Source organism: Aythya ferina (genome assembly GCF_964211825.1).
Source record: "Aythya ferina genome assembly, chromosome: 11".
Lineage (NCBI taxonomy): Eukaryota > Metazoa > Chordata > Aves > Anseriformes > Anatidae > Aythya > Aythya ferina.
The window spans coordinates 11876306-11889139 of NC_140307.1; the positions used below are offsets into that span (position 1 = coordinate 11876306).

At 50.7% G+C, this 12834-nt stretch overlaps 1 long non-coding RNA gene across 1 annotated transcript in view; it reads left to right on the top strand.

The window, feature by feature from the left end:
• LOC311442849 overlaps positions 1 to 12834 on the top strand; it is a 98081-nt gene that overhangs the window by 11193 nt on the left and 74054 nt on the right. The window contains exon 3 of the long non-coding RNA XR_014696905.1: positions 6537 to 6627. This is a non-coding gene — a long non-coding RNA (uncharacterized lncRNA). The remainder of the gene's footprint in view (positions 1 to 6536; positions 6628 to 12834) is intronic.

Consider the following 12834-nt stretch of genomic DNA (forward strand, 5'->3'; position numbering starts at 1 on the left):
ACCTACTATCGTAAGACTGGCTTGCACTCGCCCACATCTAGCCTCCCCCATGGCGTGCACAGGATGTGTCATAGTGGCAAGAAGAGCAGGAACAATCTTCCCAAGCCCAGAGAAAATTGCGCTGGTGCCAAGTGAGCTGAGCTAAGGTAATGTGCAAAAGGGTTGGTGTGGCACGGGATGGTTTGCCTGTTGCTGGGGCTGCAACAGGACGGATCTCTAAGAGTACATAACGTTATACAAGATGTGTGATCCCCATTTCTGCGAGGCAGGAAGGAATGTTTTGAAAAAACACATTTTTCCAGCAGCTTAGGAACTGAGGATGCATTTGAGCAAGTGCTGCGAGTTCCTTTGGTGGGGAGAGCAAGGCTGAGACCCCACACAGCGCTGTGTGGCCAGAGCTGCTGCTTCTCGCTCATGCGCAGCCCTGTGCTTCTCATTTTCTCTTAGGACAAGTGAAATATTCAGGTCAACTGAAAACCTTTTTTTTTTTAATTTCCCCTTTTTAACTCGTTTTGCTGACTGTTCATTCCAGCGACCACAATATGGTGCTGAATGCCCTGTGGGTGTAGCCAGGTCTGCGACCCCGCTGGCTGGGACTCTGAGGACCTTCTGCAGTCCCTTGCAGCGAGGTCAGGGAGAAGTGCTTCTGCTTTGCAAGTGTTTTTGTGCCGGCTAGAAATCTTTTGCTTCCTGGGAGCGTTGCTCCTTGTAGAGGAAGGCTGACTTCCCCGGCACATCACTCCTGATAGCAGGGAAGCACTCAGCCAGCTGCTTCTAGCAGGCCTGCCATCTCAGGCACTGTTTAATGTCCAGCCTCTGTTGACAAGGTCTGATCCTCTTCTGGATCTCCTGGGGTGGCATACTTTGTCTTCACCCACTTGGAAAGAGAAACGGCGACTGTAGATGAGCTTTATTTATTCTATCCGTGCAGCGTATCTGTATTCATGAAGCTCCTTCATTCATACCCTTGGCTTCCAGCACTTGTCCTTTAAAATGATAATAATCCCAAACCATCCAGGCAAGCTCCCTATGGAACCAAACTTCTCATTGCTTTACCTTTGGCTCTGCAAAAGATCTCTCCTATTTCTTCTCCCAAAGTGTGCAATGCTCCTGTGCCACCAGGATGGGAGGTGCAGGTCCTGGGGCGGGCAGGAGCCAGCTGCTGGGGGCTCTTGGTGCGAGGGGCTTGAGCAGGGTGAGAGCAGCTCAGGGAGTAACCACATAACCACACGGGGAGTGACAGCGCAGGGAGTTGTCCCTGCTGTGAGACGCAGTCAGACCTGGGGCGCTGAGCGCTCCATGCTCCTCTGGTGCCAAGCTCAGGCCCCTGGCAAACCTCTGTGAGCAGGGCTCGCCTTTATCTGAAGTGCCCAGCAGTTGATAGAAAGCAGCGCGCCGGCACGGATTTCTGCCTTCGCTTGCCAAAATGCCTCAGGCCTTGGCTCAAGGTGCGGGGAACTTGCTGCTATTTTGGGTGCTGCAGCCATCAGCCCTCGTGAAACGCCAGCTCTGCCCCGTGAGAGGCACCCAGCCGCTCGCCTGCCAGGCGGGGAGCTGGGACTGGGGCAGCACCCTAAAACCAAGCGGGGCTCCTGGGCCGTACGCACCCGGTGCTGTGGGTGCCGCAGCGCCCCTTGGCTGGCTGTGCGGCGCCGCACGGGCTGGCCCGCGGGAGAGGGCGCTGCGGGCCTGTGCTGCGCAGCCCGGCTGCTCCTGCCTGCCTGCAGAGCTCTGAGCGGAGGCTGCAGACAATGCAAAGGGCAAAGCAGACAATAACGGGCAGGAATCGGCAGCGGGGGATTCGCCTGGGAGCCCGGGGGTTTCGTTCCTTTGGAGGGGAGGGGGAATGGTTCTGGAAACTTTGCACCAAACAGCCTGAAGAGGAGAGGGAAGAGCTCATCGCCAAGCACTTGTATGAAAGAAGGAGCCTGTAAATTACTGAGCTGTGCTTAGTGCGTGTGAGAAGAGAGCTCTGTTCGCCTCAAAGGGTGTTTTCAGTAGATTAATGTGCTTTAGAGTTCCGTTTTTGCTCACCAGAAAGCTTGGTGCGTTTTCTTTCATAGGATTATGTTTTTTTTTCCCTTTGGTCCTGCCTGCAAAATATCCAGTCCTGAAGGGTTTTGGTAGGAAGGAATGCTAGAAATGGTCCAAATCTACATCAGAAAAGGGGTGTCATGTCAGAGGCATTTGTTCTCTTCCCATTTCCATGGAAACATGCGAGTGTGGACTTTGGTTTCAGGCAGAGCAGCCTGGCAGGATCCAGCTGACTCTCTCCAGGATGAGCTGCTGGCAGCAGCACACAGAAACGTGGCTTGGTCCCATCAGGTTTGAACCTGGTCCTTTAGAAAAGCAACGCTTGATATATAGCCTCAGAAAGAACAGCCCTGACAAAGATTTGACTCCCAGCCTTCCCCTTCCCGTCCCACCCTTCCACATCCCATTGCCCCGTCCAGTCCCGCTGAGCAAACGGTGTACACCACAGGCTACAATTTTTAATTTCCTTAGGGGTGGAAGGGGTGGAGAGCACATCTTATGGCGTCTGACAGGCTTTTTTGTTCTGCGTCAGTCCTTTTATTAACCCCCTGCTAGATCATTCACTCTCTCTGCTTAGCTGCCCCCGCTGCGTTAGTGATGAGAGCATTTGTAACAGCAGGTCTGCCTTGGGAGATTATGGGGATCCCGTGGACAGGGAGCAGTGGGTTGGTCGCTGTGTGCACACAGATTGCTGGCTGCAGCTTTGCCTCCATCTGCCCCCTCTGCTAGCCTAGATACCTTTCATTATCCCTGTGGCGACAGCAGTCGCATGGCTGATCCCCCCGGAGCAGCCCCGCGGCGCCCCGTTCGCGGATTTGCAGTCCCACCTGTGCGGGCTGGCAGGAGGCGGCGCGGTGCCAACGGGTGGCAGGAAGCGTGGCGAAGGCGAGAGCATCTCCCCTTATCCCGTGCCGTTTGCCATCCTCCAGCTTCGGCAGCCCCTTCTATTTAACTCACATCTTGGGCAAAACCAAGCGTTCCCAATCAATAAACTCGCCCATTTCCCCTTCTGTATTTAGGCCTTTGGTTCCATAAAACATTTGTCCCAGACAAGGGGCTGAAGAATTTATGGGAGCCATCTAGAGCTCTCTGGGCCGTTATTTCGTTTTTCATTTGGATCAAACTGTTGTTGCTTGATTATTCTAACTAGATTTGGGGTGCTCATGCAAGTTCTAATTAGCTGCAATTATTTGCTTATTTCCTCCCTCCCACATCGCTCGAAATTCAACAACATCCCCCTAACCCAGTGCAATAATTATCCTCCAGGCCAACGCTGCACCTCTCAATCTACGATCAATACCTTCATCTGTCAGCCGCGATTAATTAAACGGAATCCCACTTTCAGGGCTTTGATTCATATCACCCCGGAACAGCTTACTGTGTGTTATAATCCAGCCGTGATTCTAATACCAGCCTCAAGTGAGAGGGAGGAGCTGGCTGATACATCAAAAACAACTTCATTACAAAGCTAAACGACGCAGGACCTCTCATTGTAAGGCAAGTGGTAAGTAGGTGGCACCAGATTCTCCTCCAGAGCCTGGCTGCTTCATCTGGGGAAATAAAGCTACTGAAATCAAAGGTGTGAGCAAGGATATTGCTCTGTTTGAGGAAGGGAAGCAGAGTTAGGCCCAGCATGATCGTTTTGATGTCTGCGCCATCTGCGTGGGTGTATTCTGCTCTGCGGAGGCTTCTTTTTTTGGCCAGCGGTTGCGGTTTTGGAACTTGATCTGGTTCTGAGCAGTAACTCAATATCCACGGGCTGTTCTGAGCCTCTTGGCTCTGGTCTGTGGTGGTCCAAGCCAGAAAGCCAAAGATGCTATAACAAAAGTCTTAAAAACAATGAAATTGTTTTACTTGAGAATCTTCTGGTGCGTTTAATAACTCTCTGCTCTGCAAACAGAGTGGTAAAAGTGAAGAGGGATGTCAGGCCAGGCCATGCAACGGCAAAGCAGGGACCGGATCCAAGATTCATGGCTCCCTCTCCTCTTTGCTGTCTTCCTCTGACAGGAAGCGAGGTCAGATCTAAAAGGGGTGATTTGAATCTGTTCCAGGTCTTAAACCTGAGAGCCAGTACCCTTTTTGCTGATGCTGACCATGTGTCCCAGCCAGACAGCATCCTCTCCAAGGATTTCTGCCGTCATAGTCTTTTTTTCCTGATTCATGGTCAGGCTTTCACAGCCTCTCTTTCCCAGAAGCACATCCCTTGCACCTTTACTTTCGGGGCTTAAAACGTCTCAGACTCAACTTTTAGGAGCCTGAGGGCAGCTGGTGGTATTTGCAAGGGGCAGGCAGCTCAGCAAATCTCCAGGCAATGAGACAATGATTTCCAACCTCACACCACCTGGAAGAAAGTGGAGCTGAGGATGTTGCAGAGTCACCGCCTCAGGATGGGGGCAGCAAATCCAACTATTCTTGAGCTCTCCAGTAGCCCTCAGCACCCAGTTTCATCAGTGCAGATCTGTGGGGGTTCTCAGGACGTTCTGCATCTTCCAAATGACGTGTTTTGTTTTGTGCCCTCATAGGACAAAGGACTTTTGAACCAGCATCAAGGGGGAATGAGCAGAAGCTCATTCTCAGTGCTGGAAATGTTAGATTTGGTCCACCTGTCAAAATGTACACCTCAGCAGTATGTAACACGTGCAAAGCCTTCAGCTCCCCATGTCTGTGTGTTCAGCGGGAGCTGAAGCCCAGCACGGCAGCGGTGTAGCTGTGGAGCTGACCACGGTCTGGGGAGGCACGCTTCGCCCAGCTGCTGGCATTTCAAAGTTCATTCCAGTTCAGAGAGGCGAGCGGCGCTTTCATGCGTACCGAGTTCTAGCATTCAAGCCCTACCAGCTCGCCTGTTTGCATCCAGAAATGATTAAAGCTGGAGCATTTGCTAGGCAAACTTCTTAAGTTTGATAGGGCATTCAATTAGGGAAGAGAAATGGTAGCATGCAGCTGGCTGGTCACTGGGTATGCCTCGCTGAAAGCTCACCAAGAATTTCAGAATTGCTTTGCAGAGAGGAAAAGCCAAGATGTGAAACCTCAAAATAATTTGCTGGGAGTTTGCTGCCTGGTTATTTTCAAAACCCTGTTCTTGCCTTTTGCCGAAGATTAGAATGGGAGCCGAGATGTTACTTGATCTGCACTGTAAGCTTTAGTTTGTAAATAGCAAAATCTCTGTGATCAGAATGGTTTTAGGTACGTGCAAGCCAAAAAATGCCAGTTTCTCTGCTGCCCATCTAAGAAATTTGAACACAGGGATTTAATAGAGCAATAAAGCACAGTGCCTTTGTGGGTGAAAACTGTTAGCCCTAGGTTCATTGCAAGGCAGAGGAACAAAGGCCACTTTGCTTTCATCAGCCACTTGAGAAGTACAGACCCCCCACCACACTCACAGGGTGAGAGGCTCTGCTGGTGACGCTTTATTGCCAGTATAAAATGAAAATTGCACACAAAATACAGAAGAGAAAATTCGTATCTCTGCATTTGAGTGCTGTGCCGGGTATGACATCACTGCTAGCCAATCAGCAAGCTCCCTTTGTGTCTGGCTTTCTAATAAAAGCCACTTCATCAGAGTAATTTACAATAATAATTTATTCACCTTCTAGGAACGACACCACCTGATTCTCTTAACAGCCGGAGAGAGCACGCAAAGGTCTCAGGGACTAGACACCGCAGCGATGCCCTGAGCCAGCACATCCCCAACGCTGGCATGCGAAGAGTTGCATTCCAGTTGCGGTTAATATGAGTGATTACTGGTGTTAATTAATTGCCCCACAGGTGCTCGGCACTGCAGGCTCCCAGAGCAGGTCCCTGTGGCTGCAGGAAGGGGCTCTGGTAGGAAGCAGCGCTGTGACCATGTCTCTGGGCTCAGTGTGAGCCTGGGCAGGGTGTGATGGGTTCCCCTCGCTCTGCGGGGATGTATGGGAGCAAGGGGCTGCTTTCTATGGAAGCTGGGAGGAATTTGGTCACTTTCATTTGGGGTTTGCCTGAATGAAGGGCAGGGAATGTTGCACTGGAAGCACAGAGAGAGTGTGACAGCTCAGCTGCCTGGTACTACGCAGAAGATCTAGCCACAGAGTACATATGACCTTGGACAGTTGGGTTGCTCAGTTCAGCTCTGAAGCCTTCTTTCCGGGCTGATATCCCAAAGCTCCTCTGTGATGCACACGTGGCATCCAGTGTAACATGCAATGAGAAATGGCTCTGTGTGCAGGGTTCAGGGACCCCAGCACAGAGATGCTGAGGAGTGAGGACAGCCCACGCTAAAAAGAAGAGCAGAGCCTGCAGGAGCTCTCCCTGAGTCACCAAAAAACCTTGCTCAGAGTGAGGTCCTGCTGTGCTCTGGGGCGGAGGACGAGTATGTGTTCTGCAGCTGTACGTTCCCCTCGCCAGGCTCTGCATGGGCGATGCTGGATTTGGAAGCAGAGCACAAACGCGCTGAACAGATGCCAAAACATAAAGACAACCAAAATAAGAGATCACTTCTGCCCTGAATAATTTGCTTTATTTCACAGGGAGAGAAGGCAGCGGAGCTGGGAACAGCAAGCAGATGCCCTGTGTCAGTGCAAGGAGCACAGCGATGTCACCGTCGGCACACTGAAACAGGTAATGGAGATGTCAGCTGGGAATGCAGCTGGGCTGAAAAAAAGGAGTTGTTAGGTGGGCAAGCAACAGGGGTGTTCTCCAGCATGTGGAGAGCAGCCCTCCTTTCTGGCTGGGGGGACAGCATCGCTGCCTCCCGGTCACCAGAGTGTCTACACAGCTTTTGATTCTAAAATCAGAAACCAAAATCCAAATAATTCAATCAGCGGAGTTAATTTGCTCTGTGAATGCTTTTGGAAGTGTATTCAAGTAGGGTTTCTGTCGGAAGCTTCTCCAGGAGTTTACCCTCACCCCGTGTGCCGTGTTGGTCCTGCAGAGCAGGCCAGCTGCACGTGATGAACCACCTGCTCTTCCTATTCACTAGGGATGTGTTCAGCCACCAGCCTGGGCTGCTTGAATGGGATCTGTTACAATCCTGGTTGCAGGAGCCGCTTACAGAGGTAGAGCCCTGTTAGCTTGATGGAAGGCTGACCAGGAGCAGGTCCTGGGACTGCCGGGTGTGTGCACAAGGAGCCACAGGCAGCCGAAATGCCCGCAGGGCTGACTGTGACTATCCCCTTTGGCTTCCTGAGGAAATCCACCCCAGCTGTGCTCTACGTGGCTGTGTTGCCCTCTGTGTGACAGCAGGCCTGAGGGGCCCTCGGTGCCTGCAGTGAGGGGTGTGTGGCCCCTTCCTGAATCCAGCCTTCGTGGAGCCCTGAATTGGTTCAGCTCCCCCTGCCTGATGCCCTTGCTCTGCTCGGTCCCCGTGTTGGCAAGGTGCTCAGGAAGGGCTTTGGGTTTCTCCAGGCAAGGATGGGGCAAAGAGGCAGGCCTGCTGTCTTCCCCAGTGCCCTCTGTTCCGTGCTCATGTTTCTCCAGTCGGTTCTGGTTACGTTCCTAGGGGTCAGATCCCAAATCAGTCGAAGGCCCCATGGACAGGAGCTGTTCTGGTGCCTCACAGCTAGCTGGGGACAGAGAAGGGCTGCGGCGTTGCACCCAGCCTGTGTCTGCAAGACCCCTTTAAGTGTTGTTTATTGATTTACTTTGCAACTACATCCTTGCCCTCATCTGAGTGCAATCAAAGGTGACAGAACTCCAGAGCAGAAGAGTTTATAACCCGTGTTCTAAGAATTGCTTGTCATATCTGAAGGGAAAATGGAAGGGTAACATAAACACACACAAAGCTTGAGGATGATGGCTATTGCTGTGCAGAGACAGGAGCCTCAGAGTCCGGAATGATCTGATGAAGTCTTGTAATGGGCATTTGGACAAAGCTGTGTTTTGCAGCCCTGATTCTCTTTGTAAATGAAGCTTCATAGAAAAATCTCAGAATTGCTGGGGCTTCTTGGAGAGACCCAGCCTTGTCCTGGCTGTACCTCAGTACTTCTTGGAGCCTGGCTTCCAGACATCCTCCGCTACTCACCCCCTGGAAGCAGCTCCCCACAGAGTACCTATCAGTCAGGGAGGGATGTTTTCTGAGGATTTAACATTTACTGGCTTCAAATGTTGGGAGAGAGGCAATCCCTTTTTGGCATAGTTCGTCTATGAATTGAGGCCGCACAACATCTTGCTTCCCCCGGGGTTTGTGCACCTTAGAAGCAGTTTGCCGTCACTGTGCACATGCAGGCAGAAACAGAATAACGTCCAGACATTTATGTAAGTGGTTCAGTGCCTCACTTGTTTTCTGCATAGACTTGGTCAGGCCTTTCCAGGCTGTAAGACATCTGACTCCTCATTGTCCTCAGATTAGACAGCGGCAAAGTTGCTTCCACCTGGTTTAAGTGCCAGAATAGGTCCTCTTTGTACAGCCCCACTGGTGCATTCCCAGTGCCCTATTCCCTTCCCTCTGCCCGGGGCTTGCTGTTCATGCTAAGAGTCTCTACGTGGCTAGAAATGGATCCTCTTTTTTCAGAGTCTCTTTGAGCTCTTAGGGCAGCTGCCTAAAACCTGCAAAGACCCCCGCATCCCTCTGTAAATGGTGTGAATCCCTTCATGACAAATTGGAGGCTGTTGCCAGTGACGAGTTAACCTGGACGTTCCCTGCATGCTGGCTCTGCTTTCCAGCCAGCCGGCTCAGGTAAATGGGCAATTTCAACATACGGTGTCGTGCCAGCTGGCTGTGATCTGGGGTCAAGTGTGACTTCAGGATCCCGCTGCTCCTGCCCCTGCACGTCACAACCATTATCCTTCTCTTCCAGCATCTGGGCAGCAGCTGAGGAATGCTGGACGTGCTCGTTTTCCCGGCACAGCTCCCTGCCAGTTACAGCTGTGTGGTTGTCTTTTCCATTCCATGGCCACCAACAGTGCTTTTCTCCCTCTCTTTGGATTTGGAAGTGAGCTTGTAGCTGTGTCTGGGGGGACTTGAAGAGCTCAAACAAGAATATGGACCCTTCCCACTGCCAGGTGTGGTCTCTGCAGCTGCTAGAGCTGGTCTGTGTCTGCACTCAAGGGCAGGGAAACTGAGGCAGAAATTCACCCCTGGGGGACCAGGACCCAGCAGCTTCCCGAGCCCTTTCTATGTTTCTTAGTACGGCACGTTTACCCGCAGGGGACAGCCTGGCTGCTGGGGCTGTGTTTATTCCCCCCTGCAGCGATGTCTGTAAGGCTGTGCCTGTCCTGCTCAACAGTCTTCAGGTACTGCTGGCTGCTTCACCTGCTCCATCACTCACCGTTCACCCAGTCTTCTTCTTTTCCTCCTCTGTGTTCCCTCTCTGGGTGACCTTATTTACAAGTTTTGCATATGTTATCTCCTGCTGATGACTCACAGAGTGATCGCCTTGCTCCCTGCCTGTCCTGTGCTGTCCAAATTAATTCAGCCTGTCTTTCTGACAGCGCTTCGTGGATATCCATCTACTGGCTTCAACTCAGTGCAATCGAAGTAGAGCTTTTAATCTTCTCTGGCTTGCTCTTCCCTCCTACCTTTCCTGATGTCTCTGATCTTTCTCACCATCCTCCCAGCACCTGGCTCCTCTTTAACGTGACCCCTCTCTAAGTACCCATATCCTGACCAGTGAACTAGCCAGTTCTTCCTGAAGAGTGTCTCCAAGATCCAGCTCCTCCTCCTGTCTGCCTGACTGGAATCCTTCTGGGTGCCCAGCTTCTCTGAGCAACCAGATTGCTGCCGAGCCTCTCAGTTCTGTGTGGAGTACCACAGACCCTTATCGTCAGGGTTTTAACTGGGAACCTCTGGCAGTGCAATGGTAAAAGGTCCTGCAGGGCACATCTCACCAGCCTCTTAATCATCTTCACCAAACTGCAAAGTGCTTGTGTCTTCCACAGACGGCCTCTTCCAGCCCTGCTCCATCGAGCCAGCTCATCAAAATTTTCCACTGCGGAGATAGAGCCCTGCCTGTCTGCCAGCCGTGCCAGTTCCAACATGCAGCTGCACGTTCCTCCTGTGTCACTCCCTCTGCAGGGGAGTAGCAACCTGTAAACACTCACGGAGCCTTTCCTCCATCCTCCAGACCCCTCCTAAAAACTCTGCTGTTCTCCATCGCTTACCAGCCCCAACATACCCGATGTCTGCTACTGCTACCCAGCATCTGCCTTCGTGACAGTTTAGCTCTTTAGCCTGTGCACAATATTTTTGTTGCATTTAAGTGTGTCCTTGGGATGTACGGACACTTCTGAGCGTGGAACTGCCCCTCTGCGGCATTCTTGCAGCATGCTCAGCAAGATGAGATCGTGGCTTAATGCTGCACCTGTGATACAGCCCATAGTTAGGGGGCAAAGAGCTCTTATTTGGAAGGCTAAATTACTAAGTCTGGTCATTTTAGTTTCTGGGAGCAGCAAACACAAGATTGGTTTTAGTGCATGCAAATCGTGTGTGTACGCTTCCATTTCCCAAGCGCATTGCAGTTGTGTTGCCTCTGTCAAATGTAGCAACTTTGGCTCTCCTCCCACAGATTATCTGGGCATGTAAATGACCTAAGACAGATACACTGTCATTTTCTCATGCTGTGATTTTACTTACACCCCCCTGTGGTACATGACAATAAAATTACCCTTCTTGTTCCTTTCCCACAGACAGTCTTCCAGGCTTGTCAGTCAGCACATCACGTGCACAGTCCTTCATCAATTGCATTTGGGACCTAGGGGGTGATTTGGGACAGGTCTGTTGTGCTGTAATTTGCCTCTGTCTGCCTTCAGGAGAAGGATTCTGGTTTCCCTGCTGTTTCCTCTGGGCCCTGCATGGCTCTTTGATCGCCATTTGACTCCATAGGCCTGCAGAATTACAGTTACCTTGTACAGTTTGCCCATCGCCTTGGTGAGGTTGTTTCCTGACAAACTCCCAGCTCACGATTACCAGGTAGTTCAGATAGACTCTGTCTCTGTTCTTGTCACATATTCCCTGTTTCTCACCTGTACTTAAGCGCTATTTGGGTCTGAAACACTTCTCAGCTTCTCTGTCACTGTCATCCAGCCTTCAATATTTTCACTTTAATATAAGAAAGATTTCAGTATCGGATCCTTTTCTCTCTCATTTTTGTCCCCACTGACCCTTCCGCACGACGTTCAGCCAGACCTACCCCAGCAGTAACTCGGTGGAAAGCCTGCAAGTGCCTGCTGCACTCACCAGCACTTGTTAACAAGGCTCCTGTCTTGAAAACACAAACAACGGAGCTCTGATATGCCAGCAGGGTCTATGTCAAATAAAACCCTTATGCTTTCTCATATTCTTCCCCCAAAGACTTTATATATAACGTGTACGCTCTTGGGGCTGAGTTTGAGCCAGTCAAGCCAGGATTAGAATTGCTTCCAGGCAGGAAGCTTTTTAATCAAATGTTTCTCCTCTTACTGCTTATTATGCAGTGTGTACTTCTGACACCAGGGGAAACAGGAGCAGGATATCAGAGTCTGCTGCCAGCTGCAAGCCAACCGGCGTGTTCTTCCCGGCGTTCTTCCCCAACACGGGGCCACTCCCTGCTTCCCAGCAAAGTCAGGGGGGTGTGGAGCTGCTCCAGGAATCCCAGCTATAGGAGAGCCACGCATCGGGCAAGTGGTGCAGTTAACGAGCAGTTGTGGAGAGCAGTTACTGAGCATGTCAGCACTTCATACATGTGTTAGTTCAGCCCCGAGGATGGCTTTTGGAAAAAAGACGAGCAAGGAGGAAGACAGTGCAGTGGTGGTGGGTTTCAGCCCTTGGGCAGCAGGTGATTTCTGTAGAGAGAGACCTTTTTTTGGTGGGCTCAGCTCCACTGTGCAGGGAAGTGACCGTTCAGGCATATTTTCCCACCTGGATGTCCTGGAGCCTGGATTTCCACCCGCCTCCCACATGGCCCATGCTGGCAGAGGGAGAAAAGCACAAAAGCACTGAGGGAGCTTGCTCTAAAAGCAGTAGCCAGTCATCGTCTATTTTTTTCCTTTCCGTCAGACTGAGCCCTCCAGCCAGTCTTCTTGGGGTGTAAAAGGAGCAATTACCTTGCTTTGACTTTGGAAGCAGTGTCCAGTGGAGGTCCTTAATAACTGGCAGGTCTTTGCAAGGAGCTGCTGCACTCTCTTCATCCTAGGTCTGGCAGGTGGATCAAAGCCCGTACTGGCTGCAGATCCCCCCTGCGTGCTGGAGGGATGAGGCACAAGCTCATCGTGCTTTTAACTTGGTGTTCTGCCTCCACGTTCAAAAAGGAAACAATTTCCATTTTCTGTAGTATTTTTTCTGTTTTGTAATATCAGTAGTGACCTCCTGGTCAGACATTTCAGGAAATTTAATGACCAGCTGTGAGAAGGAACGTAGGCTTCAGTCTTTATCTTCCAGGCCTGCAAGAGCTGCCCATCTCATTACTGGCACATACAGCAGCCTGCTGTTACCTGGGGATTAGCAAGGTAAAGTTTTCCTAGATCCTTCTTCTCCTGCCTGAATTCTGGGCAAATACGGCTCACGAGTCCCTATTTATACAAGCATAAAACGTCATTATTCTCTCCAATTATAATCCCAAACTTAAAAATTAATTGAGGCAGGTATTAAATTAAGCGGGTTTTGCTTGAGTAAATATTTTCCATTGTGGAGCCTAATCTGTTCACTTAATAATCTAAAGCAATTTTATTAATTTTTTTTTGGTTTGCAAAAAAAAAATAATGTCTGTTCCATTAGGAAATGTCACTGGCTTAAGAGGATTTTACTCCCATTTTATGGTTTGTCTCAAAGAAAATTTATTCTTGCAATAGGTTTAATAATTCGTAGCTAACGTTGCCTTCCCAGCTGCCATTGGACTGTAATAAAAAATAATA